Raw genomic sequence first — 6,000 nt, forward strand, 5'->3', positions numbered from 1 at the left:
CTAATGTTTTTTCTGTATCCTCTTCAACCTTCACATTCTGGTTAAGGTGCAGTGTCCAGAACTGAACACCACGGGCAGAATGTCTGCTCCTGAGATAGGTAGCATGAGTCAGGTAATTTCCTTGGGACTATGGGCCACAGCTCTCGTGTATTAGAAGTGGCCATCATGGCTGCTGATTGATGAGGTGGAATGATTAAAAGGCCCATCTTGATTCTCTGGGAATTTGTCCCAGTTGTCTTCTTGGAGTTTAGACTCTCAACCCTCTCACCCCCCATCAGATCTACTTCCCATTCCACCTCCATGTCCCATGCAAATTCTTTGCCAAGCCATACCCTCCCAGAAGCTCCAATAGCTCCATGCCAACTTAATGCCAACTCATTCCAACCCATGTCACCATCTTGATCCTGGCACCCTCACTGCCAACTCAGCCAGTATCCACCTGAGGCACATCTCAAGGGCAATGTTGTGATGAAATAAAGTAAATGTTATAGCCTTTACTTGAGTAAATGAAAAGACAACCATTCATGAAAGTCCATTCAAAGTTTTATAAATCCCATCAAGTACCTAACCGCTAATGAAAACAAACTTATTTTATTAATAATTTCACATCATGTTTTCCGGGGGTTTCTCCGTTGTTTTGCCGGTTGGGATTTCTTCGGCCTTTGGGGCCTGAGGGACGGTGGCCGGTACGGGCCAGTTTGGAGCCGATGGGGAGCCCCATGGCCGGAGGAGCAGGGGGCATCAAGCCCGAAGTGAGCAGTGGAGGAGGAGCTTGGCCTGAGACGAGGCCTGAATCCAGGATGAATGTAGAACATAGAACAGTACAGCACAGAACAGGCCCTTCGGCCCTCAATGTTGTGCCGAGCCATGATCATGTAGAGGGCGAGCAGTGCACATCGGGTGGTCCCCACTGAAAATGGATGTTTGGATTGTTTGGAGTCCATCCCAGGGGAAAAGAATTTTTGAATTTTGATTTTTGAATTTTTTTTTATAATTTCTCATCAAAGATAGCCAATCCTTTACAGCTTGACAATTCTCCTAATCTTATCCACCTTTCACAAGCATTTGAACATTTGTGATACCCACTATGAGAGTCTTTTAAAATTTGTTTGCATGATGTGGATGTAGGTGGCCAGGCCTTCAAATGTTGCCCACCTGCAATCGGCACCTAGCACTGACCATTCACTTGTATATCTTATTACTCTCTCAATCTTCTTCTGAAGATGGCCAGATCTGTCTCCCCTTACATGGGAGTCACTGGTCACGTGACCTTGGTCCAGGGACCGCATGGTGGGTATGCACCGCCACCTGCTGGTTGGAGGTCGCACACCATCCATCTATGATAAAGCCCATAGGCATATCACCACAATGGTAAGGCAGGTCATTGTTCAGACTTCAACCTCTTATGAAGAAGTTGTGTAAGCATTCAATTCATGTTGTAACTCCCATGAGACCCAAGCAATTTCCCCGTGGGTCCCGTGGAATACGAACTCCCCTGCTGAGGGTGGAGGCCCAAACCGGGGCTCATCAATTTCACCCGATAATAGCTGGCCCAGAAGGGAACCAGTCCCGGCGGGGACCAGTTATGCTCTCCGCCGCTGTGGAGCTTTACTTTGTTTCCAGAAATAAACTTCATGGGATTACCTTTTTGGGACTCCTCGTGATTACTATAATTCATATTTCAGCATCCGCAAAAATTTAATTATAGAAAAGGCAATATTTAACAAGGGAAAGCAAACACGGGGTGAAAGAATGGGTTTCTTCATAATAATAACAATAATAATAGTCGCTTATTGTCACAAGTAGGCTTCAATGAAGTTACTGTGAAAAGTTGCCACACTCCGGCGGCTGTTTGGGGAGGCTGGTACGGGAATTGAACCCACGCTGCTGGCATTGTTCTGCATTGCAAGCCAGCTATTTAGCCCACTGTGCTAAACCAGCCCCTGGTTTATCAACAATTTATAGAGGGAGGCAGGGAACTGCAATTGTGGAATCTTAAGGGATGAATTTATTCATGTCAGAATCTCTTAAAGACAAGAGAGGATTTAACAAGGCTGTAAAAGTTATGAGGCAAACTGAGCTGAGGAAACAAAATTGAGCATTTGTTCAAGAAGGTGAGGTCCCATGGAGAAGATCAAGTAAGACCACTCAGTTTGACAGGAAGCGTGCAAAAGCCTAGGCCTGCCAAACAGGGTAAAGCCCGTCGTAATGTGGTGAAGCACACCAACCGCCATCGTGAAATGTCTCAGGTGTGGTCGGAACAAACTGCACAAGTGAAAAGCAGGAACAGAGTGCCAGAACTGTGGGAAAAATAGGCCACTTCGAAACTGTTTGTCTCTCGAAAACACTGACAACCTGTAAAAAGAGGGTTAGGGTTGAAACAGAGCTACATACAAGAAGTGGAAGAATCACAGAAAAAGGAAGTAACTTTTTTAGAGATGTCAATGATACTGTAAACAAATACTGGAGTATTCAACTCAAAATGAATGGGCACCCCACAGATTTTGAATTAGACACAGGGGGAGGAATGTCTTTTTATCAGACAAAGTAAAATGGCCCAAGCAGATTACATTGCAACCCTCATTTATCAGATTGCAGGGTCCAATTGGGACTACATTTGAAAGGGAAAGGCCAAAGTATAAAGTATACAAAGTATAAAGATAGGGAAATCTTGGAACCCCTTTGCGTCATTCAAAATCAAGAATGATCTCTGCTTTGCAGAGAGGCACACTTCAAATTGAAGTTGATCTACAAAGCGGATGAAGTTGCTGATGAGGTCACTATGCAAGCAAAATGGTGTTCAGAAATGGTCAGAGTTCAGAAAAGAATCTGCATTGTTTTAACTACATTAAACTGTTACAGACAGGAAGGTACTTAATTTAAAAGAACGGTATTTTAGATTTTTGAGTTCCCACTTTATAAATGGTGGCATATTTTCCCCAACCTGTCAGTTTGGGAGTGAGCCAATCCTCTAGTAATAAGCTCAAGATAAAATCAGAGGCTTCATTTATTTTACACACACTCAAAATGCAGGAAGAGGGTTTGCAAACCTCTCGCCACCCCATCACCCCTTTTTGCATTCATACAATAAAAGAGGGATACGGGAAAGAAAGAGGTACAAGGCAGAGACCAGAAACAAATTAAGAACTATTATTTCACATTGAGTCCAAAGTCCAGAATCAAACACCCAATGGTACAGTCCACCAGAGAGGTTAGCAGGCTGAGGCTGGTGTAGAGTGATCCACGTTTCCAGTAATGCTGACATCCACGATGGGAGAAGCACAAAGGGGTGAATTAGTCTTGCAATAGGCAGATGGTCCAATAGAAAAAGAAAAATGTAGATCAGGGCCAGGCACATTAATGCTGGACAGCGCTCGGGTTCTGCTGTTTTGTTGGTGGAAGATGGCAGATTGCCTCCTTTACCTTAACAAGGCAGGTTCTAGATGGTTGGGCGAAGGTGGGGTGATGGGGGCTGGATCATGTGACATAACTCTGATTTCTTCCCCTTGGTCTGGACAAAGGATGTATATTCCTGGTCAGGGTTTTATGGCGCTTGTCACGCTGTCACCCAGCTGGTCTCACTGGAACTCTGACTTTCACACAAGGGTTTCCAATCTTCACTTGCAAAGAACACACAATGGAACCTTCTCCCAAACAACACTTCATCACACACTAATAAATGCAAAATTCTGTGAATGCTGGAAATCTGAAATAAAAAGAGAAAATTCTGGATAAACACAGCAGGTCTGGCAGCATCTGTGGAGAGAGAAACAGAGTTAACATTTCAAGTCCATCTGACTCTTCCTCCGAACTGGAGAGTTATAGGAACGTAATGGGTTGTATAGTTGGAAAGGGACGTGAAGGAGGTGGGGTAGAATAGAAGTTCAGGGATGGGTTGGAGCTAAAGTGAGATTGGCAAAGATGTCAAGGCAAAGGGGGTGGTAATGGTAGCATTAAGGACTAAAGAAGTGCCGATAGTGTCATAAAGATAAGGTAGCAGAATGTGTTAATAGGAGACAAAGGTCAGTACTGAGTGAAAGCAACAGTGAAGAACAAGTGATAGGTGGCCCTCTGGGAGAGCTGGTGGTGTCTGCACTGTTGAGTCCAGAAAGTTGTAACATGCCTAATCGGAAGATGAGGTGTTGTTCCTCAAGTCTGTGTTGGGTTTCACTGGAACATTACAGCAAGCCAATGATGGACATGTGGGCACAAAAGCAAGGTGCTGAGTTAAAATGGCAAGTGACAGGAAGGTTGGGCTGATGCTTGCAGATGGAGCAATGGTGTTCCGCAAAGCAGTCACCCAGTCAGCAGATAGTTTCCCCAGTGTGGGGGTGACTGCATTGGAAGCAGTGAAAACAGTAGATACCAAATTGAATGAGATACAAGTGAAATGGTGCTTCACCTGAAACAAGTGTTTGGGCCCTTGGATTGTGAGGAGGGAGGAGGTGAAGGTGCAGGTGCTGCAACTTCTGCGATTGCATGGGAAGGTACCATGAGAAGGGGATGAAGGGTTGGCGGTGATGGAGGAGTAGATGGCAGTTGTGAAGGAGGTAGTGGTCCTAAAGAATGTTGATGTGACTTAGGGCATCAGAGAAATCACAAATGTCAGTTGGAAAGGTCTGGACAAGGGGAGTGAGAATGGAGTCAAGATAGGAGGAAATATGTTCAATAGGGCACGGACAGGCTGGAACGATGGTTTTACAAGGCAGTCCTTATTGTCGATTTTGGGAAGGAGATAGAAGTGGACTGTATAGGGTTGGGGAACTATGAGATTGAAAGCTGTGCGGGGAAGATGACCAGAGGCGATGTGGTTAATGACAGTCCTGGAAACAATGAATTGATGTTCGGTGGTGGGGTTGAGGTCCAGGGGAAGGTAGGAGGAAGTGTCTGAGTGTTGGTGCTCAGCATCTGCGAGATAAAGGTCAGTAGGCCAGGCAACAATAGCACCACCCTTTCTGCAGGTTTCTCTCAAGTGTTCTCACCAAGGATCCACCTCCAGGGTTTCAATCTCTCTTCCCAGGTTAGCTATGTGCATTCAAGCTTCGCCTTCCACACATTCACTCATATACCCAACTGTGCCAACACAACACTACTGTTTCACAGGACTGTGATAAGGTGTCACCAGCGTTATGGTCACCTTGGATCTCTGACTTTTTGCAAGCTCACTTTGCTTTACGTCTGTTTCCTGCAGCTTTATCTTTTTGTAGACTCCTGCTGCTCCTCACTCGTAACTTCATTGAACAGGACCTGTTTTCCAGATTCCTGTTCCTTGTTCCTCAGGCTAGAAGGTCATCTTGGAACTTCCTTCTAGCCCTCTTCCCTGGTTTTGGGAACTTTGTTTGCTTTAGTTTTTAGGCCTGGTCTCTGCATTATCTCTTCATACCTGTTCCAGCCGATTCTGTGACAAGCTCCTTACTTCTGGGTTACAATCTTTCAACTGAGCGAAAAGTGATTTCTGTAACCCTTGGCCTTTCTATTACAAGCCAACAGCCCATTCTTTTAATACCCTGTGTTTGCTTTACAGCCATAAACCTCATTACAGTGCAGGCATCTAAACTCACCCTCAGGCTTCGAGGCAACTTTTAAAAAAGTGACACCAAAACCCAAGTTCCCTCAGCACTCAAATATAGAAATATAAATTAAGCTGAAACTTAAATTTAAAATTGAAACTGAAAACTCCAGCTTATGCACAACCCACACAAATACTTTTTAAGAAGGATGTTCGATGATTGGAATGTGCTCATTAATTTCTGTCTGCAGGTCTCTATTTCCTAACTGTAATGAAACAAAAATCATAGCTGTACAACTTGCCTTCCAGTTGTAATGTTTTGGGTAGCATTTTGACAGCTCCAAAATTCACGATCTGACAGAAAATAAGAGCGACAACATTGGGAACAACCAAATATCCATTACTAATGAGAGCATTCTCCCATGGAAACCATGGGGAATTATATAAATGGCTGAGAGCAGCCATTTGCACACTTTTCTGGAGTGACCCTG

Source organism: Scyliorhinus canicula, chromosome 13, assembly GCF_902713615.1.
Source record: "Scyliorhinus canicula chromosome 13, sScyCan1.1, whole genome shotgun sequence".
In the NCBI taxonomy this organism is placed as follows: domain Eukaryota; kingdom Metazoa; phylum Chordata; class Chondrichthyes; order Carcharhiniformes; family Scyliorhinidae; genus Scyliorhinus; species Scyliorhinus canicula.